We start from the raw sequence: 25066 nt of genomic DNA, 5'->3' as shown, positions 1-25066 counted from the left end.
TAGATGCATCCTCACTGGCTGCATTACTGCACATTTCCCTTGTAACCTTGTTTTTTCCTTCAACTCAAACTTCTCCAAACAGCACCATCTCTGCTGACCCTGAAATTCTCTAGCCCTTTCATACCAGTATTTCTAACCTGCCATGACAACGATTATAGACGGCAAATTGGGGAGAGAAGGTTTGGGAACTCACCTGCACAACAGCAAGGATCAGACACAGGATGGGGCTGCCCGCAAACTTCCCAGGGACTGTCTGCAGCCAAATCTCTTGGCCTTAAAGGGACAGGGCACTTTTCACCATATAAGGAAGACAATTTCACTTGACTGCTTTGGAACCTGTTTGGGCAAGAAGCAACTCCTCTTGACATTGCCTGCCAGGCTTCAGCCTTTTGAGGAAATTTGGAGCCTGACAATTCACAAGTTTCTGCACATAGTAGGCAATTTAATAATTCCTAAATAAGGGGCCAGGCGTGGTGGCTCACGCCTGTAATTCCAGCACTTTGGGAGGCCAAGGCAGGTGGATCACCTGAGCTCAGGAGTTCGGGACCAGCCTGGCCAACATGGTGAAACCCAGTACCCAGTCTCTACTAAAAATACAAAAATTAGCCAGGTGTGTTGGCGGCCTCCCAGCTACTCAGGAGGCTGAGACAGGAGAATGCTTGAACCTAGAGGCAGAGGTTGCAATGAGCCAAGATTGTGCCATTGCACTCCAGCCTCGGCAGCAGAAAAAAAAAAATTCCTGGATAAGGCACAAGAAAGATATTTGGTGGGCTAATTTTAAAGGCCAGAAAACCCTTTATGTGGGACTTATTCTCTTACAAAAAGGGTTTCTGGCAACTGTGAAGTCTTCCTCAATTATATGAAAGGGCTTCTGCTTCTATTTCAGGTTTGGCTTCCTTGAGACAGAGGATCTTGCTCGCCTCAAAGAGGAGGGCAGTTTGCCCCCTTCCTCCTGACTCCAAGACAAAAGAGAGAAGACTGAAGAGTGGTAAAGCTTGTGGTGTGAGACTTGGATGGTTGTAAGACACATTTGCACTGCATCCTGAAAACAGTGAAGTGGAGATGATTTTGCTCTTTCAGCAGATAGAGAGCCCTTCCGAAACAGATAAACACGCACAGTCCTCAGTGGAGGCCCTCTACCGGCCTCATCTACTCCTGAGCACACCTCTTGGACTCCCTTGGCTAAAGCCCACAGCTGAAGTTTGAGGGTTCCTTTTACCTTCCAGCTGGCAGGGACGAGGATGTGCTTTAGCAAGAGCAAAGATTTTCTACTGATAATATTCAAATGCAAAGCTGTCCTGTTGATTTGGGGGTGGATTAAAAGTAATTATAAAATGTTAGATTCTAAGAAGAGAGTAGAGCCTAATTTGGTCATCACTTTTGTGGTAACATACTTCTTTCTTTGCTGCTAACTGGATATTGTCTTTGAAAATGCTTTGACGTCTGCCAGGTGGCTCCAGCCAGCACCTACTCTTTTTTGCTTAGCTTACTATGCCTAATATCCAGTGTCTGAATCACAGATTTGGGATCTTTTAAAAACGGAATTTGGCGCTTGATTATAGAGTCTCATACTATCTTCACATCTTACTTTCTTGCATAAATTTTGAGTTTTAAGGACAAAGGCCACTCCATATTCCTCCTACTCTGATTAACTCCCAGCATGGAACAAGCATGTAGTAGACTGGGAAATCTTTGTTGGATTTAATCAACTGAATGGAACCCTGGGTTTTTGTATGATGTCTAGATAGTTTTATGAATAAAATAGGTGTTTACTAAATAATTGTTTAGTAAATGGCTAACCCATCCCAGCCTCACTGGGAAAGAGAGGGAAAGGGGAGCTCCTCTCCCTTTTGCTGTGGTCAAATAAATACATGATTTATTTGCTTTACTCTCTCTTCTATATCGACTAGCAATTTTCATATCATTAAATTTTCTTTAAGGGAAGAGGTCAAAGGAATATCTTTAAAAGGTAATTATTGTGATTACTCTTTGATCCAGCAATCTAATTTCTAGGAATTTAATCTAATGAAATAATTAAAAAGAGGCAAAACATTATATTAATAGAGCTACTCATTGCATTACTATCTATAACAGCCATAACAAGAAATGACTTGAAGTCTCTAAGGTTATTTCATACAGTAATAATAATAGCTCATGCTGATTGATTGCTCATCATGTACCAGGCACTGCTGTAAAAGCTTTATGCAGATTAACCCACTTAATCTGTAATCTCACTTAATCTGTCTCAATTCTCCTGACAAACATATGAGGTAAAAATCGTCATCATCCCCATTTTATAGGCCAGAAGACTAAGGCACAGAGGTTAAAAAATTCCCATTTGGATTAAGGTATTTTGGCACCAGCATTTACAGTCTTAGCATCATTCTTTGCTCTCATTAGGACTTCCTGAACATTATAATAGGCACTAGGGACAGACAGATTTATGAAACAGAAAGGACTCCACTTCATATAGCCATTAAAGATAACAATTAGTAAAACTATGTACAAATAAGGAAACATGCTAATTTATATGGACATACATATTTACAGATACATTATGATGCCATTTATTTTATATGGATAGATATAGTGTAGATATAAATTGTGATCTTTTTATTTAACAACATATCTTGGATATTATTCCATATCCAGGCCTGCAGATCTCCTTTACTTTTTAAATGGCAGAATACAAGGCTGTCTTCTGGGAATATACCATAATTTAACTAGTGTCCTATTGATGTACATTCAGACTGTTTCTAGTCTATTGCAGCTAAAATAATTGTGTAATGAATATCTTTATTTGCCATATGTGATTTCAACAATAACCAAGAAATCTTATTTTTGTTGGTATTACATTCAATTAATAATTTGATTTAGGGAAAGTTGACTTCTTTATGATATTTAGTCTTTTTATCTAAACATAGGGAATGCCATTTCATTTTATCAAGATTCAGTTACATATGTTCTGCATGTTTATTGTTATTTTTATTCTAATGTATTTTATTATTCTAGAAGCCATTTTAAATGGGAACTTTTTCATTATGTTTTCTAACTTGTTTTTATACAGAAAAGTTATTGATTATTGCATTTAATAACCAGCTTTTGTACTGGATTATCTTATTGCTTCCAATAATTTTCTATGTGACTCTCTTTTAGCTATGCAATCATATCATCTGTAAATAATTATTACTTTGGCTCATCCTTTTCATTGTTTTATACATTTATTTCCTCTTATTTAATTGGGTAGTACTTAAACAATATTAGTTAAATATGTTAAACAATGTCACCATTTCCTCACATTATTGGGAAGGCTTTTTGTATTCCATCATTAAACAACATGCTGCCTTGGAAAAAATAGGTAATTTTTTTACCACTACCACAATATTATAAAGAGAGTTTTATCTGGAACACTTCTATTTTCTTTCTTTTCTTTTCTTTTTTTTAGACAGAGTCTCACCTGTCTCCTAGGCTGGAGTGCAGTGGTGTGATCTCAGCTCACTGCAACCTCTGCCTCCCGGGTTCAAGTGATTCTCCTGCCTCAGCCTCCCAAGTAGCTGGGACTACAGCGTGCACCACCATGCCCAGATGATTTTATACTTTTAGTAGAGATGGGGTTTCACTATGTTGGCCAGGCTGGTCTTGAACTCCTGACCTCAGGTGATCTGCCTGCTTTGGCCTCCCAAAGTGGTGGTATTACAGGCATGAGCCGCTGCGCCTGGCCGGAACACATCTATTTTTAATGAGTAAACCTGAGAGCTTCAAAACCCCCTGGCCTGACTGCCAGGAATAATTCTGTTTCTAACTGTCCCCCACTATTTCTCCAGGGATCCAGGGCCTCTCAGAGTTCACCTGAGCTTTCCCAAGTCTGGTTTGTTCTCTCTACCCTGCTGCTACTACTGCAAGTGACTTTCACAAGATGCTTCTGAGCATAGCATTGCTCTGCTGTGACCACTGCAGGTAACCCATCCCAGCCTCACTGGGAAAGAGAGGGAAAGGGGAGCTCCTCTTCTTTTGTTTCTCCAACCAATGTGAGACAGATTCTTCCCTTTATCTCATAAGACAGCTGATGCCAGGAACCAATTTAATAAGACATTACTTAGGCATGGAACAACTTAACAAGACATTACTGGAAGTTGGCAGTGAGTGGGGGAGAAGTAGTATAGCACCCTCTAGACTGGTCTTAGGGTCCCCTGTGAAGCTGGTTGCCTGCCTCATTCTCCATCCTCCTTCAGATGTCAAGAGAATTTCTGCCTTTTGGAACTTGGACAATATTGGCCACCTACCCAGAGAGAGGAGAAGGATAATCCAGACATAAAGGTAAGGCCCACTTCCTTAGTCTTTATCCCCTGCCTAGGTGTGATCAACTCCCAGAATGATGGTGAAAAGATCCACTTCCTTCTAAGAGGTACTAATCTACCCACCCACTGGCATATGGTCTGTCCTTAAGGCACTAGTAAGACAATCACAGCATAATCTGACATCATGCAGCTTACATATTTTAAATGTGCCCTGGGGAGCTAACAATGGGTCCAGATTTATTAAAGTTACTCTTAAATTACAGATTGCCTTTTTAAAAAAAAAAACAAAACAGGATTTTTAAATTTGATGATGCCATGGCTGTGACCAAAAAACAAACAAACAAACAAACCAAAAAAAAAACAACAAAAAAAGTTTTTTGGAGCCTAAAAGAGCAGAAAGAGGAATCATCTGGACACCCATTTAGAGGAAGGACTGACCAGTGCATGAGGCAGCCTAGATATACTGAACAGGGGCTTATTAATTTGTTGACTATCATGAAGGCTTTGCTAGCAGCCCTTTGTTTCACATAAAAATATAGGCATGAAACCAAACGTATATTCCCTGTGTGTTGGCTACACTTTGCTTTGTTCCCCAGACCCACACTAGCTCAGGAAATCAAAGTCGAACCTAATCACTTCCTCTAGGAAACTTGATTCATCCTATAAGATAACATCCCTCAATCCTCCAAGGCCTTTATTGCTATGCTTAAGCACTTTTAAAAAATTGAATAAATATGTTAATGAATATTATTGATATTTGGGGCTTCATTTTCCAACCCTTGCGAGTTTATGCACCTTCTTAGGGTGGGAATTTATTCAGTCATTTGACAAGATTTGTTGACAGTCTACAACATGCTGGGCTCTTCAGAACCCCAGGGATATAGCAGTGGAAAAAAATAGGCAAAATCATAATACTCATGGAGCTTATGTTCTTGTGGGGAGGCAGACCAGTAAATAAATAAAAAAGAAAATATCAGGTAGTAATTAATTCTGTGATGAAGATAAAATAGGGTACATGAAAGAAGTGACTGGGTGTTGATTAGGAAAAAACTCGGAATTCTTGAATTTTAAGCTGCTCACATCTTTCTTTTTAGAAAAGATTCTGCAGCATCTACCAGCCAGTTCACCTTGCAAATAACTGATGCTCAACAAGCATTATAGGATGGTTTAAAAAATATATTTTGGAGCCTGACCAAAGTTTCTTTTTCATGGCTTTAACTACATTAGTTCATAGAGGATTTGTTTTTTGATCTCTAAATCAGGTGGTGTCCTCAATGGGCTTTTAATGTAAGCTTCCTCTCCTATGTTTCCAGCATATCGCCAATTGCCACTTATACAGGTTACATAAAAGTAAATGCAAAAAATAAAGTGATCTCAAGTTCCCGTCAAGAAACACCTGCTAAATAGTTGGCATTATCCTTAGACAATCTTCTCTTCGAGCAATTTTGGAAACTCCCTAGTTGTACTTCTCTGTAAAGGTTTGCACCTGGGAAATGGCACAGAGGCTTTTATGAGAAATGCTATTATAAGCCTCTCAGTAAAGCTGAGAGACAGGAGAGGCTGCAGGGAGCCCTATTTTATAGTACAGTAAGGTTAGCCATTTACTGTTCCCATAAGCTATTTCACTTGCAATAAAGGTCAATGGGCCTTTTTAGGGAGGAGAGCTAGACCCCTGTCTAAAACTGCCATCTTCAGCAGTCAAAAAGACAGCCTGCTTTAGATTCTTCTGGAAAGTGGTAGGATTTTTATTTCACTGGGAGAGTGGTTCAATATGATCAGCTGATGAGCAAGGCAATAAGAATTCACAGACTTCAGAGCAGAAGACTTAAACCCTAGGGTAGCTGGACCACAAAGCAAAGCAGGGCATGTCAGCCTGCGGCTCTGCTTGTTACCTTCATGTATGAACTCTGCCAAAAAATGCAACATTTCTGCACCTGGAATTCTTTATCCCTAGACTTCCTGAGGAATTGGTGTCCTAAAAGACAGTGGTTTGCAACCCGTGGAGCTGCAAATCCAGTACAGCAGAAGCCGTCCTACTAACAGTTGATTTTTTTTGTTAGCTTTTAAATAATGAAATCAAACTGAGTATTTCCTTAAAGACACTGGGCTTCAACATTTTTGTTCAATATCTCCTAGGCAATTTTGAAAAACTATATACCTTCATTCAGTTTTATGTTATAATCTAAAAGTTTTCATCAAAACTTCAATGGTTGCAAAGGGTGTAATATATGGTCTGTTGTAAATATTGGCTTTCAAAAGTAATACTATTACTCAGCTTGTTATAATATATCTAATGGAATATAAGTAGTATAGCACCATGACACCCACCATCATCCACTTGATAAGAGGTGGGAATTTTACATCATTTCTTTTTCCCTTTGAATTCTTATTTCCATTCTTTTACAAAATTTTATTCTAATAAAAGATCTTTCTGTGCTTAGGAGTATTTAAATTTTACCTTAGTATAATTATACCTTAGTTTTCTATAATAAATATAAAGTGAAATTACAATTTGTTTCTTTCCTGTGACCATTGGCCCTGTTAAAAGACAATGCACCTGGATGGAGCTGTCATTGCGATTATTGCCAGTGGTACCTGTGGCAGAGACAGTACTGTGCTCACCACACCTTTTTCTTCTTGAAAGTCCAGGAAGTTTTTATTTCATAGTTTTCCACTGGGATAGTGGGCAGAAATGAAGTCTTGTTTCCAATCCTAGGCAGTTAAAAGTGTATTGAGGCCAGGCGTGGTGGCTCACGCCTGTAATTGCAGCACTTTGGAAGGCGGAGGCAGGTGGATCCCTTGAGGCCAGGAGTTCGAGACCTGACCAAGATGATGAAACCCCGTCTCTACTAAAAATACAAAAATTAGCTGGGTGCAGTGGCATGTGCCTGTAGTCCCAGCTACTTGGAGGCTGAGGCAGGAGAATCTCTTGAACCCGGAAGGCAGAGGTTGCAGTGAGCTGAGATCACACCACTGCACTCCAACCTAGGTGACAGAGGGAGATTCCGTCTTAAAAAAAAAAAAAAGAAAAAAGAAAAGAAAAAGTGGATTTAGTTTCTCTCTCTCTCTCATCTTCCCAAGTGGAACTAGAAACTCTGGTGGCAGAGATGCAAGATGGAAACAGAGGTATCTTGGTCACCCTTGGAAGAGAGTCCCCAAGGAGGGCTCCTCATCTGCATCAAACTGTGAGATGAATGAGCAATCAAGTTTGTTGTGTTAAACCATTAACGTTTTAGGTTTACTTATTACAGTTAGGTAGCTTATACTGTCCTGATGATTATGGGGCATAACTGATGAAAACAAGATGAATATATTACAACTTTAGACAGGTAATTATTAAGATAAAAAAATCAAACTCTTAAAATGCATCTCAGTAAAAACATTGAGAAATCTTGCTTGTGCAGATGAGAATGAAGGCAGCTATAGCAATGTCACTGAATTCCCACTGAGTTACATGCACAAGGTGATTCATAAGAAAAAATTTTTAATAATCTGTCAACTGACAACTGAATTGTGTCTTCTTTAAATTTTATTGAAGGCAAAGATTTAGCAACCACTTGACTTGCAAAGGAATTTTTTTTACCCAGGGATTCGAGTCACTCATTTTCTTGACATCCTCCCCGATATTTCAAATTATCACTTTTTTGGAGCTCCAGAGTGCTTTATATCCCATTGTAAATCACCATAGCAAGATTTTGTGAAATGGGAGAAAACTACTGGAAAAGGGAGGTGGGTAAAGATTTCTCAGGCAGTCAATTTTATGAACAAGTTATATGAAATTTGAAAATCCATAAATTAATTCCCTAAAAACTATCTATATCAATATACCCTTTGAAAGTCTCTATGAATGCCCTGGGGAAGAAGACGCTGGTCTAGGGAAGAGGGAGAGGAGTCAGGAGCTGCAGTGTCTCCTGACCTAATCCTCCTTTGGCTGCAGACCTTCACCCAAACCCTTGGCCCATCTTTCCCTGCCCTTCCTCCTAACTCACATTAGCTCCCAGTAAAAAAGGTCCTGATCAGGATTAAAATCTGTAACATATAAGGAGTTATTTTAAATCAATGAGAAAAGTATGATTACTCCAACAAAAAAGATGAGCAAATGATATGAAAAGGCAATCAATAAGAGAAGAAATACAAATGGTCAATCCCTATAGAAAATATTAAAACTTCACTCAGAAATCATAGATGTGCAACTTAAGACAATAAAGTACCATTCTGGAAATCAAATTGGAAAAAATACATGAACTTCTAGTGGTGATCAGGAGGAAAATAAATTGATTCAACTCTTCCAGGTAGCAATTTGGCAATATGCATCAAATGTATTAAAACATATAAAATTGAGCTAGTAATCCCAATTCTAAGAATTATTCTAACAAATTATGAATATGGAAAATGAAGATTCAGCCTCAAGCTTTATCACAGTGTTTTGGTCAAGGTTCTTTTGGTTGTAAGTATTAGGTTGCAAAGTATCTTTCATTTGAAATGCCTCTTCTCTACTGCTTTTGCTGGGTCTCTTAGTTAAAAATTCTTGATTGATTTGGACTGATTGCTTGCTGAGTGCCAATAGATTAGCCTCATCCTAGCAGCTGTTTGGGAGAAGAGGTGTCTTATGATGTATAGGGTTGCTTCTTCCAGGTACTATATGGGGTTAGGGCTGGGTTCTTCATAATAAACAGGAAATGAAATAAACATAGCCTATCTAAAATGATGAAGAACAGAACTAATTTAAAATTCTGACCTAGTATGTGAAGCAAACTCTGACATCATGCAATAAGATATCATTAAAAATGTTCTTATGGAAGAACACTGACATCATGCAGTGAGATAGTTACTAAAAATATTCTTATAGAAGACTACTTAATAACATGGGACTAGACTTGTGATACTTTTCTATTTCTGGAGAAAACACAGAAACATTGCAAAAAATATATAGTATCATTTCATTTAAAAATTCTTATATTTGTAAAGAAACAATATGTAGCAAAACTGTAGTAATAAAAATATGTGGATGGTGGGATTATCAGCTAGTATTAATTTCTTATCTTTATGAAACCATTATTTTCTAACTTAATTACAGTTAACATGTATAAGTTTTTTGATAAGAAAAACACCATTAAGATTCAGCAAGAGTTCTTCAATCTCTAAGAGGACTGAAAAGGAACAAAGTGGATCTCAAATTTTGGATTAGCTATTAATAATTAGGTTCTGCTCAAGGATTCAGAAAACAGGCTGCAAAACACCTACCCAGCTCCTGGAAGCACTGAGCACACATGAGCTCTGCTCAGCAGCCACAGCAGGTTCCAATTGCTATAGCCAGGGGAGGAAGAGATGCCACAGAGAGGAGTAACCACATCTAGTCTTCCTGCTCCCCACTTTTCTCCAGGAATTCTAAATCCCTTCAGCTATATTTTATGATTTCTATATGAAGACATGTAGTTCAGGGCAAAGAATATTGGACTCAGAAACAGAGGGTTCAAATCTGTTCTGATACTTTACTAGTTAATCGTCATGAAGCCACGAAACCTCTTTGAGCCACAGTAAAATGGAGAAAAAATAGGCAACTTGTTTATTTATATGGTTTTTTCAACAATTTAACAAGACAATATGTGAAAGTACTTGAAAAAATGATATGCATACAAGCACACATACATGCTTCTCTCTCGCACACACACCCTCTCTATACACACACATACACATACACACACATGCACACACACAAAATATTGCATCTCAAATGTATACATTAAACAATTGGGGAAATAAAAATTAGAAACCTAAATCCTTGATTAGACCTTGGCTAAATGTAAATGAAATTATAGATCCTGTGGATTTGATGAGATGCCTTGAGAAGAAAATGTCTTGTTGACCCGAATACTTTGAGAAGTGTCGATTATTATTCTCTCTATAAGATAGAAAGAGAAGACTTTCTGTTGGTGCCAGGCCAACTCAGAGTCGGAAGAGGATGAGCAGAACTCAGAGGAGGTTTGATTAAAACTGGAAGAGACAAGAGGGTGTAGAACTTGAGGAAGAGGCCCAACAGGCTGAATGCTGTGGCCCTACTGGTGGAAGAGAAGGTACAAGAAGAGACCACTCTAGTGGATGATCCCTTTCATATGAAAATAGGTGGTATGGTACCCACCATACAAGTATCCACCATAGTTTCCTAAAGAAACTAAACAAAAGGGACAAAGATAAAATCAGTGAAGAGGAAGACACTGGGGACATTGTTTTCTGCAGAAACCAACTGAAGGGATGAGAATGCAGACATAATAAAGTACGTTGAGACAGAGCTGAAGAAGAGGAAAGAGACTATGGAACATAAGGAACAGAAAGTCAAGCTGAAGAACACAGAGGACTGCCTTTATGAACTTCAAGAAAACATTTGTGTTTCCTCAGCAAAGAAGACAGAGGAGATGCTTTCTAGCCAGATGCTGAGTGGCCTCCCCAAGGTGGACCTCAGCATCAATGCTAAAATAAAAAATAATATCATTTCCATGGAGGATGCCAAAGCCCAGCTGGGGAAGAACAGCAGAACAAGAAGAAAGACAGTGAGACGTCCTTCGTGCCTACCAACATGGCTGTGAATATATGCTGCACAACCGATTTTTATCATTAGGAACTCAACAGCCTCATACACAGAAACAAAGAAGAGCCTTGAAAGCAGGTGACAGGGAGAAGCCAGAGCCTGAGTGGTCCTTTCCAAATGGCAAGCATCCTGTTAATGAGAAGGCCCCTGATGACTATCACTATGAGAAGTTCAAGAAGATGAACAGGCAGTACTGAGTTGTGTAGAATGGAATGTAAATACCAGTTCTTTCTCTCTCCATCCCTTTCATGGAAAAATGCTTCCTGGATAGAAGCATGCTCATTTGCCATTAGACACTTCCAAAAACAGACTTTCTTACTCCTGCTGCTTACCTGCTGGATTTTTCAAGCACTAAATTTGTAACTTTTTGAAATAAAGCAGTGCATAGATTTCCTATTTAAAAGCAAACTCTATTCTTGTGGGCCCTAAATCCTGTTTGTAAATGTATTTATTGGTTTTCTCTTAACATTTGTTCTTGGTCAGAAGGAAGCAACTATGTGTCCATGGTATGCTATTAATAATACCCTTTAGACTGTGCTTTTATCGTTATATATGCAATCATGTCTTCTACTTTCACATATTTGAAATGGGTTCAGAAATCAATCCTTCATTGTTTAAAGTGGGTCTAGCTGACAGCAGAAAAATACTAGAATATCAGTATTCAAAGCAATACTGGTATTTTCTAACTTTTACAAAGTTTTTTATTAAGAAAGAAAAAGCAAAACTGTATATATTTTTATCACTTTTAGAATTTAATTATTAAATACAAAATGAATTTAAAAAATGAAAGATAAAGAATGTTTACTTTCTGCTGAAAACAGGAGCTAAATAGGCTGGGCGTGGTAGCTCACACCTGTAATCCCAGCACTTTGGTAGGCAGAGGCGGGCGGATCACCTGAGGTCAGGAGTTTGCAATCAGTCTGGCCAACATGGCAAAACCCCGTCTCTACTAAAAATACAAAAATTAGCTGGGCTGGCTGGCAGATGCCTGTAATCCTAGCTACTTGGGAGGCCGAGGCGGGAGGATTGCTTGAACTCAGGAGGCAGAGGTTGCAGTGAGCCGAGATGGTGCCACTGCACTCCAGCCTGGGTGGCAGAGTAACACTCTGCCTCAAAAAGAGAAAAAAGAAAAAAAAAGAAAACAAGAGCAAAATAAACAAGAAACATTGCTGAAAGATAAGCTAGGGGAACGAAGGTCTTACTTAAATTTAAATATTTTGCTATAGTGTTTAGAATATAATAAATTATAGCTCCTTCTAATGTTTACTGAGAAGGGCAAGATGTTCTCTAAGTTATTCAATTTTTACTTATTTATTTATTTTTAATTTTTTTATACTTTAAATTCTAGGGTACATGTGCACAATGTGCAGGTTTGTTACATATGTATACATGTGCCATGTTGGTGTGCTGCACCCGTTAACTCGTCATTTACATTAGGTGTTTCTCCTAATGCTATCCCTCCCCCTCCCCCCTCCCCCCACCCCACGATAGGCCCCGGTGTGTGATGTTCCCCACCCTGTGTCCAAGAGTTCTCATTGTTCAATTCCCACCTATGAGTGAGAACATGCGGTGTTTGGTTTTCTGTCCTTGAGATAGTTTGCTCAGAATGATGGTTTCCAGCTTCGCCAATGTCCCTACAAAGGACATGAACTCATTTTTTTGGCTGCATAGTATTCCATGGTGTATATGTGCCACATTTTCTTAATCCAGTCTATCATTGATGGACATTTGGGTTGGTTCCAAGTCTTTGCTATTGTGAAGTGCCGCAATAAACATACGTGTGCATGTGTCTTTAGAGCAGCATGATTTATAATTCTTTGGGTGTATACCCAGTAATGGGATGGCTGGATCAAATGGTATTTCTAGTTCTAGATCCTTGAGGAATCTCACACTGTCTTCCACAATGGTTGAACTAGTTTACAGTTCCACCAACAGTGTAAAATGTTCCTATTTCTCCACATCTTCTCCAGCACCTATTGTTTCCTAACTTTTTAATGATCACCATTCTAACTGGTGTGAGATGATATCTCATTGTAGTTTTGGTTTGCATTTCTCTGATGGCCAGTGATGATGAGCATTTTTTCATGTGTCTGTTGGCTGCATAAATGTCTTCTTTTGAGAAATGTCTGTTCATATCCTTTGCCCACTTTTGGATGGGGTTGTTTGATTTTTTTCTTGTAAATTTGTTTAAGTTCTTTGTAGATTCTGGATATTAGCCCTTTGTCAGATTGGTAGACTGCAAAAATTTTCTCCCATTCTGTAGGTTGCCTGTTCACTCTGATGGTAGTTTCTTTTGCTGTGGAGAAGCTCTTTAGTTTAATTAGATCCCATTTGTCAATTTTGGCTACTGTTGCCATTGCTTTTGGTGTTTTAGACATGAAGTCCTTGCCCATGCCTATGTCCTGAATGGTATTGCCTAGGTTTTCTTCTAGGGTTTTTATGATTTTAGGTCTGACATTTAAGTCTTCAATCCATCTTGAATTAATTTTTGTATAAGGTATAAGGAAGGGATCGGGTTTCAGCTTTCTACATATGGCTAGCCAGTTTTCCCAGCACCATTTATTAAATAGGGAATCCTATCCCCATTTCTTGTTTTTGTCAGGTTTGTCAAAGATGGGATGGCTGTAGATGTGTGCTATCATTTCTGAGGGCGCTGTTCTGTTCCATTGGTCTATATCTCTGTTTTGGTACCAGTACCATGCTGTTTTGATTACTGTAGCCTTGTAGTATAGTTTGAAGTCAGGTAGCGTGATGCCTCCAGCCTTGTTCTTTTTGCTTAGGATTGTCTTGGCAATGTGGGCTCTTTTTTGGTTCCATATGAACTTTACAGTAGTTTTTTCCAATTCTGCGAAGAAATTCATTGGTAGCTTGATGGGGATGGCATAGAATCTATAAATTATCTTGGGAAGTGTGGCCATTTTCACAATATTGATTCTTCCTATCCATGAGCATGGAATGTTCTTCCATTTGTTTGTGTCCTCTTTTATTTCGTTGAGCAGTGGTTTGTAATTCTCCTTGAAGAGGTCCTTCACATCCCTTGTAAGTTGGATTCCTAGGTATTTTATTCTCTTTGAAGCAATTGTGAATGGGAGTTCACTCATGATTTGGCTCTCTGTTTGTCTGTTATTGGTGTATAAGAATGCTTGTGATTTTTGCACATTGATTTTGTATCCTGAGACTTTGCTGAAGTTGCTTATCAGCTTAAGGAGATTTTGGGATGAGACGATGGGGTTTTCTAAATATACAATCATGTCATCTGCAAACAGGGACAATTTGACTTCCTCTTTTCCTAACTGAATACCCTTTATTTCTTTCTTCTGCCTGATTTCCCTGGCCAGGAATTCCAACACTATGTTGAATAGGAGTGGTGAGAGAGGGCATCCCTGTCTTCTGCCAGTTTTCAAAGGGAATGCTTCCAGTTTTTACTCATTCAGTATGATATTGGCTGTGGATTTGTCATAAATAGCTCTTAATATTTTGCGATACATCCCATCAATACCTAATTTATTGAGAGTTTTTCGCATGAAAGGCTGTTGAAATTTTGTTGAAGGCCTTTTCTGCATCTATTGAGATAATCCTGTGGTTTTTGTCTTTGGTTCTGTTTATATAATGGATTACATTTATTGATTTGTGTATCTTGAACCAGCCTTGCATCCCAGGGATGAAGCCCACTTGATCACGGTGGATAAGCTTTTGAATGTGCTGCTGGATTTGGTTCGCCAGTATTTTATTGAGGATTTTTGCATCAATGTTCATCAGGGATATTGGTCTAAAATTCTCTTTTTTTGTTGTGTCTCTGCCAGGCTTTGGCATCAGGATGATGCTGGCCTCATAAAATGAGTTAGGGAGGATTCCCTCTTCTTCTATTGATTGGAATAGTTTCAGAAGGAATGGTACCAGCTCCTCTTTGTACCTCTGGTAGAATTCGGCTATGAATCCATCTGGTCCTGGACTTTTTTTGGTTGGTAGGCTCTTAATTATTGCCTCAATTTCAGAGCCTGTTATTGGTCTATTCAGGGATTCAACTTCTTCCTATTTTAGTCTTGGGATGGTGTATGTGTTCAGGAATTTACCCATTTCTTCTGGATTTTCTAGTTTACTTGTGTAGAGGTGTTTATAGTATTCTCTGATGGTAGTTTGTATTTCTGTGGGATTGGTGGTGATATCCCCTTTATCATTTTTTATTGTGTCTATTTGATTCTTCTCTCTTTTCTTCTTTATTAGTCTTGCTAGTGGTCTATCAATTTTGTTGATCTTTTCAAAAAACCAGCTCCTGGATTCATTGATTTTTTTGAAGGGTTTTTGTCTCTATCTCCTTCAGTTCTGCTTTGATCTTAGTTATTTCTTGCCTTCTGCTAGCTTTTGAATGTGTTTGCTCTTGCTTCTCCAGTTCTTTTAATTGTGATGTTATGGTGTCAATTTTAGATCTTTCCTGCTTTCTCTTGTGGGCATTTAGTGCTATAAATTTCCCTCTACACACTGCTTTAAATGTGTCCCAGAGATTCTGGTACGTTGTGTCTTTGTTCTCATTGGTTTCAAAGAACATCTTTATTTCTGCCTTCATTTTGTTATGTACCCAGTAGTCATTCAGGAGCAGATTGTTCAGTTTCCATGAGTGGTTTTGAGTGAGTTTCTTAACCCTGAGTTCTAATTTGATTGCACTGTGGTCTGAGAGACAGTTTGTTATAATTTCTGTTCTTTTACATTTGCTCAGGAGTGCTTTACTTCCTACAATGTGGTCAATATTGGAATAAGTGCAGTGTGGTGCTGAAAAAATGTATATTCTGTTGATTTGGGGTGGAGAGTTCTGTAGATGTGTATTAGGTCCACTTGGCGCACAGCTGAGTTCAATTCCTGGATATCCTTTTTAACTTTCTGTCTTGTTGATCTGTCTAATGTTGACAGTGGGGTGTTAAAGTCTCCTGTTATTATTGTGTGGGAGTCTAAGTCTCTTCGTAGGTCTCTAAGGACTTGCTTTATGAATCTGGGTGCTCCTGTATTGGGTGCATATATATTTAGGATAGTTAGCTCTTCTTGTTGAATTGATCCCTTTACCATTATGTAATGGCCTTCTTTTCCTCTTCTGATCTTTGTTGGTTTAAAGTCTGTTTTATCAGAGACTCCCTGCTTTTTTTTGTTTTACATTTGCTTGGTAGATCTTCCTTCATCCCTTTATTTTGAGCCTATGTGTGTCTCTGCACATGAGAGGGGTCTCCTGAATACAGCACACTGATGGATCTTGACTCTTTATCCAATTTGCCAGTCTGTGTTTTTTAATTGGAGCATTTAGCCCATTTACATTTAAGGTTAGTATTGTTATGTGTGAATTTGATCCTGTCATTATGATGTTAGCTGGTTATTTTGCTCATTAGTTGATGCAGTGTCTTGCTAGCATCAATGGTCTTTACAATTTGGCATATTTTTGCAGTGGCTGATACCGGTTGTTCCTTTCCATGTTTAGTGCTTTCTTCAGGAGCTCTTGTAAGGCAGACCTGATGGTGTCAAAATCTGTCAGCATTTGCTTGTCTGTAAAGGATTTTATTTCTCCTTCACGTATGAAGCTTAGTTTGGCTGGATATGAAATTCTGGGTTGAAAATTCTTTTCTTTAAGAATGTTGAATATTGGCCCTCACTCTCTTCTGGCTTGTAGAGTTTCTGCTGAGAGATCAGCTGTTAGTCTGATGGGCTTCCCTTTGTGGGTAACCTGACCTTTCTCTCTGGCTGCCCTTAACATTTTTTCCTTCATTTCAACTTTGGTGAATCTGACAATTATGTGTCTTGGAGTTGCTCTTCTTGAGGAGTATCTTTGTGGCATTCTCTCTATTTCCTGAATTTGAATGTTGGCCTGCCTTGCTAGGTGAGGAAGTTCTCCTGGATAATATCCTGCAGAGTGTTTTCCAACTTGGTTCCATTCTCCCCATCACTTTCAGGTACACCAATCAGATGTAGATTTGGTCTTTTCACATAGTCCCATATTTCTTGGAGGCTTAGTTCATTTCTTTTTACTCTTTTTCTCTGAACTTCTCTTCTCGCTTCATTTCATTTATTTGATCTTCAATCACTGATACCCTTTCTTCCAGTTGATCAAATTGGCTACTGAAGCTTGTGCATACATCACATAGTTCTCGTGCCATGGTTTTCAGCTCCATCAGGTCATTTAAGGTCTTCTCTATGCTGTTTATTCTAGTTAGCCATTTGTCCAATCTTTTTTCAAGGTTTTTAGCTTCTTTGTGATGGGTTCAAACATCCTCCTTTAGCTCAGAGAGGTTTGTTATTACTGATCTTCTTAAGCCTTCTTCTCTCAACTCGTCAAAGTCATTCTCCATCCAGCTTTGTTCTGTTGCTGCTGAGGAGCTGCATTCCTTTGGAGGATTAGAGGCGCTCTGATTTTTAGAAGTTTCAGCTTTTCTGCTCTGGTTTCTCCCCATCTTTGTGGTTTTATCTACCTTTGGTCTTTGATGATGGTGATGTACAGATGGGGTTTTGGTGTGGATGTCCTTTCTGTTTGTTAGTTTTCCTTCTAACAGTCAGGACCCTCAGCTGCAGGTCTGTTGGAGTTTGCTGGAGGTCCACTCCAGACCCTGTTTGCCTGGGTATTACCAGCAGAGGCTGCAGAGCCACAACTATTGCAGAACGGCAAATGTTGCTGCCTGATCATTCCTTTGGAAGCTTCCTCTCAGAGGGGCACCCAGCCCTATGAGGTGTCAGTCAGCCCCTACTGGGAGGTGCCTCCCAGTTAGGCTACTCGGGGGTTAGGGGCCCACTTGAGGAGGCAGTCTGTCCATTCTCAGATTTCAAACTGCATGATGGGAGAACCACTACTCTCTTCAAAGCTGTCAGACAGGGACGTTTAAGTCTGCAGAAGTTTTGCCTCCTTTTGTTCAGCTATGCCCTACTCCCAGAGGTGGAGTCTACAGAGGCAGGTGGGCCTCCTTGAGCTGAGGTGGGCTCCACCCAGTTCAAGCTTCCCAGCTGCTTTGTTTACCTACTCAAGCCTCAGCAATGGCAGGCACCCCTTCCCCAGCCTCGCTGCCACCTTGCAGTTTGGTTTCAGACTGCTGTGCTAGCAGTGAGCAAGGCTCCGTGGGTGTAGGACCCTCCGAGCCATGCGCGGGATATAATCTCCTGGTGTGCCGTTTGCTAAGACCATTGGAAAAGTGCAGTATTAGGGTGGGAGTGACCTGATTTTCCAGGTGTTGTCTGTCACGGCTTCCCTTGGCTACGAAAGGGAATTCCCCGACTTCTTGCGCTGCACTTCCCGGGTGAGGCAATGCCTTGCCCTGCTTCGGCTTGCGGTCCGTGGGCTGCACCCACTGTCCTGCACCCACTGTCTGACAAGCCCCAGTGAACCCGGTACCTCAGCTGGAAATGCAGAAATCACCCATCTTCTGCATGGCTCATGCTGGGAGTTGTAGACTGGAGCTGTTCCTATTTGGCCATCTTGGAACCTCCTTCCTTTTTATTATTTTTTATTTTTTGAGACAGGATCTCGCTCTGTCACCCAGGCTGGAGTGCAATGGTGCAATCTCAGCTCACTGCAACCTCTGCCTCCTGGCATCAAGTTATTCTTCCCCCTCAGCCTCCCAATTAGCTGGGGCTACAGGTGCCTCCCACCACACTTGACTAATTTTTGTATTTTTAATAGAGACAGGGTTTCGCTATGTTGGCCATGCTGGCCTCAAACTCCTGACCTCAAGTGATCCACCCACCTCGGCCTCCCAAAGTGTTGGGATTACAGGCATGAGCCACTGTGCCTGCCCAGTTATTTAAATATTAACAATAAATGTGACCATTAACCACAAAGTCTGAGATTACTACGAAGCTTGTAAAACACCTCGATACAGAACATTGTATTTGTTTGCTTTGCTGTAAAATATGTTATAAGAAATTCCCTTTGTTCCCAGCTGAATATGAGCTATCCATTTTGGAGAGGCCACCTATTTCTCAGTCACTAAACTCACCAGCCAAATTAAACCCCCACCATATGTATCGGCTAGGTTCTCTTATTAGTCCAAATCCTTGGCTCTAGCTTTCTCTGTATAGACCCCCTGAATCAAAGGATGCTTCTCAGATTCAACTTCCAACACAGAGAAGTCTGACTTATTTCATGTTATTCCTGGTTATTACATGTGGGGCGTGGCAGTGGGTAGTAAAAGAAGATAAACTAAATTTTACTATATGCATTTATGTATTGTTGAAATATTTTATCAATAATTTACTACCTTTGTAATAATAAATACCCTTGTAAGTGCTTTGAATATAGCACACTATAGACACTGTTATTCATATATGAACTGGAGTGAGGGGTTGGGGCTTCACATCTTCCTCCATGCACTGAAGTGAACCAAAAACTACCCTCCTGTTACTTGTCCTGAAGCTGAATCTGTTCAAAGATGCATTTCCTTTTTCTTTCTTTCTTTTCTTTTCTTTTCTTTTCTTTCTTTCTTTCTTTCTTTCTTTCTTTCTTTCTTTCTTTCTTTCTTTCTTTCTTTCTCTCTCTTTCTTTATTTCTCTTTCTTTCCTTTCTCTTTCTCTTTCTTCTTCTTTTTTTTTTTTGATGGAGTTTCACTCTCGTTGCCCAGGCTGGAGTGCAATGGCGCGATCTCGGCTCACCACAACCTCCACCTCACAGGTTCAAGCAATTCTCCTGCCTCAGCCTCCCTAATAGCTGGGATTACAGGCATGCACCACAACGCCTGTCTAATTTTGTATTTTTAGTAGAGACGGGGTTTTGCCATGTTGAGGCTGGTCTCAAACTCCTGACCTCAGGTGATCTGCCCACCTTGGCCTCCCAAAGTGTTGGGATTACAGGCATGAGCCACCGTGCCTGGCCTGCCTCCCTTTCTTCCTTTCTTTCTTCCTTTCTTTCTTTCTTTCTTCTCTCCTTTCTTTCTTTCTTTTTCTTTCTTTCTCTTTCTTTCTTCCTTCCTTTCTTCCTCTCTCTCTTCCTTTCCTTTCCCTTTCTTTCCCTTTCTTTCCCTTCCCTTCCCTTCCCTTCCCTTCCCTTCCCTTCCCTTCCCTTCCCTTCCTTTCCTTTCCTTTCCTTTTCCTTTTTCCATCACTCAGGCTAGAAAGTGGTGGCATGATCATAGTTCACTGCAGCCTTCAGCTCCTGGGCTCAAGTGGTCCTCCCACCTCAGCCTCCCAAATAGCTGGGACCACAGATGTGCCACCATGACCTACAAATTAATTTTTTTTTTTTGTAGTGACAGGGTCTCTCTATGTTGTTCAGGCTGGTCTTGAACTCCTGGGCTCAAGTGATCCTCCTGCCTCAGCCTCCCAAACTGTTGGGATTACAGGCATGAGCCACCAGACTGGATCACAGATGCATTTTCTTGACATCTACTTTATTGGCCTGCCCATCCATTAATTTTCAAAAAATTGAATTAATTGCCAGCATTAAAAAGCTCAGATGATCTTTGCATAAAAATACAATATGGTGAATAAAATGGATTTTTACTTTGCATACATTCTACATATTGTCACTCCCCGCCCCCAGAGGCTGGACAGCTGAAAGGGACATTTCTAAGCTGGGCAGTCAGATGTGATTTAGCTTTAACTTTGACCAACGAGATGCATTCAAGTGAGATTTAAAACACAGCAGTCCTGGCTGCTCCTGGTGGTAGGCATGATCAGATCAAGCCTGCCTTGGGGTTTTTTGTAGCAGCGTTCCTGCCACCAGCTTTGTAAGGGTCAAAAGGTGGGTGGTGTCAGCAGCATCTTTAAGCTGTTGTTATTTTTGTTGTTAGTGTGACCCTGGATGGGTGAAGCATGGCTCTGGAACCAGCAGCAGCAGCAGCAGCAGCAGCAGCAATATCTTCCTAATCCCTAGGTCGTTCCCAGAGCAAACCGTTCAGGGGGAAGCTTACTGATTTCCGGTCCTCTGACTCAGGCAGAGTTGGCAGCTTCCTTCAGGGCCAATTCTTCATTGTTCCCTGTCAGCAAGTCCTGGAGGCCTGGCCTCAACACATAGTAATCACCTAATTTCCTGTGTTGAAGCCCTTTGCCCTTTATGCTTAAAATAGCTAGAGCGGTTTCTGTTTTCTGTAATAGAACTCTAATACACAGGAAAAATAAGAGACCTAGCAACATCTGGCCCTATTTCAGTTCTGATAACAATAGGCTGGTTATGAGCAATAGGCTCTAGGTTACATAGTCCCTACCACACCTTATTGTAACCCCCAAACGGAGACCATTTGTCAAATGCTATTTTATCATTGTATTTTTTAGTGTTTGTTTTTAACAGACATCCATTTCTCTTCATTGTTTTACCTTCTTGCACTCTGTAGGGATTTGAGTTTGAATCCTTGCTAATACCTACCCGAAGCTTGGTGGAAAACATTTTTTTAAAATTTCTTAAAGAATATTATTCTTTCATTTTGAACATACTCCAAAATGTCCCCTAATAAAAGTCAGAAAACTGGACACCTAAACTGCATTATTTAGGTCCCAGTTAGAACTGTTTTTACTGAACAATGAAACTAGTGTTATTAATCCTAAGGGTGTTGTTGAGGAAACTGTAATGTCACCTCTACAGGGACACAACAAAGAGATTTCTTTCAAGTCAAGTTTTATCTTATAATCACGTAATAGGTCATGCTTGCTTTTTGCATTGGCTGTTAGAAAGGTAGGGCCAGAGGCTATCTGAAGGGCTGACTTCTCACACTGTACATGGCATTATTTAGGCTTTTATGTTGTGTACTAGCCCTACTCCTGACTGGGTCTCATGGTTACTATCCTGTTTTTCTCTTTAGCAGATTTATTCATATTTAAAAAAAAATTCCATTGTGCTTTTTTCTTTTAGTTTTATAGTTTCAGATCTTACATTTAAGACTTTAACCCATTTTGAGTTGATTTCTTTAAATTTAATTTTTGTTTCTTATTGACAAATAATTACATATTTATGGGGCAAAATATGATGTCTTAGTACATGTATACATTGTGGAATAAACAAATTAGACTCATTAACATATCTGTCCCTTCACATACTTATCATTTCTTTGTGGTAAGCACATTTAAAATCCACTTTTAGGAATTTTGAAATATACATTACATTATTTTAACTATAGTCACCTTGTGCAATAGATCATCAGAACTTTTCCCTCCATCTAACTGAAACTTTGTACCCTTTGACTAACATTTCCCCTCACTCTGCCTGCTGCCTTCCCCTCCCCAACCAGCCTCTGGTACCAGAGAGATCATGCAGTGTTTTCTGTGCCTGGCTTATTTCACTTAGCAGAATGTTCCCTGGATTCCACTATGTTGTTTCAAATGACAAAATTTTGTTCTTTTTTAAGGCTGCATGTTATTTCATTAGGTATATCTAGTGTATTAAAAAAAAAGCAATTCGTCTGTGGATGGTCACTTAGGTTGGTTCCATATCTTGGCTGTTGTGAATAGAACTGCAGTGAACATGGAAGTGCGAACATCTCTTCAACATACAGATTTCATTCTTTTGGATGTATACCCAGAAGTGAGATTGCTGGATCATATGGTAATACTATTTTTAGTTTTTGGAGGAATCTCCATATTATTTTCCAAAATGACTGTACTACTAATTTACATTCCCACCAATAGTGTGCAAGGGTTCCCTTTTCTCCACATCTTTGCCAATACTTATGTCTCATCTTTTTGATAATAGCCATTCTGCAAGGTGTGCGATTTTTATTGTACTATGTTTAATACCCCTATTAAATCTTCCTGTAACAAGATGGAGAATGAATATTTTAATAAACTGCCTTCACTTCTCCTGCTCTATTCCTTTGATTATTTCTAATAGACATCTGTTCCTTAGTTCCCTCTGCTTCCCTATGCTCAAGCATGCATTTCCTCCAGTGTCTTAACAGACCAAGGCTATTCATGGGTGTGTTTGGGATTTTGCAGTCTAACAAATATTCTAAAGATATGGTCAAGTCAAAGAGTGAGAAAGTTTCAGCAGAAATCAATTCGTTCAGTGATTATTGCTAAGAATCACAGGAGCTACAGATTTCTGTGTAAATCAAATGGAAGACTCAGTTTTTTTGGGAAGCAAATAATTATACTTCTTTTGATGACGTAAGACTGAGAAATATCCAACATCTGATCCTAAGCTAACCTGTTTTTACCTTTTTTTATTAAATATTTTATTTTGAAATAATTATAATTTACATGCTATTGTAAGAATAATACAAGAGCTTTTGTATAACTTTTACCCAGTTTCCCATAAGGAAATATCTTACAAAACTAGAACAATATCACAGCTAAGATATTTATAGAGATACAGTCAAGATACAGAATATTTTCATCCTCACAAGAATCCCTCATGTTACTCTTATAGCCATATTCCCTTCCCCACCTACCCCACCCCCTCTTCAATCCCTGGAAACCACGAATATTTTCTTCATTTGTATACTTTTTAAGTTTCAAGAATGAGCCAATCTCTTTGGCTGGCATAAATGTTCATCACCAGTAAGTACACTACACTTACCAGCACCCTTCCCCCATGTTGATCCATTATTTGCTCTTCTTTAACCTACTCTATGCCTGAGAAGGCTGACCTTTGAGGATCACATGACCCAGGCTCCCTGTTCTCTGGCTTCCAATTGGGTTCAGCTGTTGAAGGAACTCGCAGAAAATGGAGGGAGTGGGAGGAGAGAGATGTAAGAGTATTCATCCCCCTGTGCACCTCCCCACTCCAATTCCTTGTCATGATTAGGGCACTGGCTACATTAGCTGTGTTGGAAGATTGCAGCTCCAGTTAGGTGGTCCTACTTCCATGGCTTGAGGTTCTCTTTAGACTCAGGTCACTTGGTTCATTGCCTTTTAGGCCTAAGGGTGACAGCTCTCCATGCTTGCTAGTTCCTGTGTACCTCACCATCTCACATTGGTTTCCTTAACCCTGCCCATATCTCTGTAAATGTGTGAAGGTTTCATAAAACCTTTCTCAACCAAACTCTTTGAGTGGGCCATTGGTGCCTGTCAAGTCCTCATTGATGGAGTGATTCTAAGGATTGGTTTAAAAACATCTGCCCCTGGTTGAAAGCTTTTAAGAGAGAGAAACTTTCATTCATGCCTATTTCAATTCACCTATGCAACTTAAAAAAAATTCATCCTCTCTCTTTTCTTCTGTCCATCCCTCTTCATTTTATCTTCTTGACCACTGTCCTCACTTCAAATGCTAAATCTAAGCAATTTAGGCTTTCTCCTGGGGGACCTCCAACTTAGCCTTTTATCTTACCATCTCTCTTCCTTGGCGTTGGAGGAAAGGATCCAACAAGTCATTTCTGGAGACTCATCTTGAATGTAGGACCCATTTGTCTCACCACAATTGCCTACATTTGGAGTGAGTGTGTAGGTTATGTGTTGAACTCTTGTCTTGTGCTTTCTTCTCTGTGCTTTCCCCTCTCCCCTTTGCCAGAATGGACCCAGCCTTTTTGTGTTTCCTGACTCAGGAGTTTTGGGAAGACTCAGGCCCACTTTGTGTCAGGCACTGTTCTAGCCTAGGTCATCAAAGACACTGGCTTTGTGTTCTGGAATATAGGGAGAGACAGAGATATTTTGAAGAGAGGGAGGAAGAATAGAAGGAGAGAAAGAAGTGGGAGGGAGAAAGATAAGAAAAAGGAGGAAGAGGAGGAGAAATACCAGAGAGAAGAGAGTGCTTCAGATGAGAAAAGGGACAGAAACCTTGGTCAGATGAGTTGCCTGCTGTCAAGCGGTGAAGCTACCTTGGAAAATGAATTTATCAGGCACCACTTTGATGAACTGAAAATTAGGGGGGACAAAGGAATCCAATAATCATTAAGATTGCATTCCTTGATCTAGAACAATTCTTTGATCTACGGGAAAAGTTCCCTGATCTAGGCAAGAGTAATATTTAATTAGGTTCAAAGAAAAATGAAAAATTATGGGATCTTGTTCATAATAGATTTGTGGACCATGGTTCACACTACCTACTGTTAATGATTTTATAATCCCAGCCTTAATGCTGAGATTTTCAGGATCCAAGAATGGACTGTTTTGTAGTTTAAAATGTTCTTGTTCTACCTTCAATAAATAACTTGTCATTGTCATTTCATGTCCATTTATGGATTATCACTAAAGTTTAATAAACACTACACATTGGCTTGGGCTAATCATTTTGCACCCCTTATTTCATTTATCTTAACCCTGTGAAATATATATTTTTCTAATTTTGCAGATAAGA

The 25066-nt window shown here is 39.6% G+C and overlaps 1 protein-coding gene, 1 long non-coding RNA gene and 1 pseudogene across 3 annotated transcripts in view; 2 read left to right on the top strand and 1 right to left on the bottom strand.

Annotated features, from left to right (window-relative positions):
• LOC117979807 (uncharacterized) overlaps positions 1-8439 on the top strand; it is a 39045-nt gene extending 30606 nt beyond the window's left edge. Inside the window, exons 2-4 of the long non-coding RNA XR_010111682.1 lie at positions 887-2348; positions 3825-3957; positions 4233-8439. This is a non-coding gene — a long non-coding RNA (uncharacterized LOC117979807). The remainder of the gene's footprint in view (positions 1-886; positions 2349-3824; positions 3958-4232) is intronic.
• Positions 1-25066, bottom strand: part of SCHIP1 (schwannomin interacting protein 1) — a 611891-nt gene that overhangs the window by 163898 nt on the left and 422927 nt on the right. The gene's annotated exons all lie outside the window — the stretch shown is intronic.
• Positions 9569-23219, top strand: LOC129397544 (splicing factor C9orf78-like; annotated as a pseudogene).

Source organism: Pan paniscus, chromosome 2 (assembly GCF_029289425.2).
Source record: "Pan paniscus chromosome 2, NHGRI_mPanPan1-v2.0_pri, whole genome shotgun sequence".
NCBI lineage: Eukaryota > Metazoa > Chordata > Mammalia > Primates > Hominidae > Pan > Pan paniscus.
The sequence above is the reverse complement of the archived record's forward strand: the minus strand, read 5'-3'. Positions and strand labels throughout refer to the sequence as shown.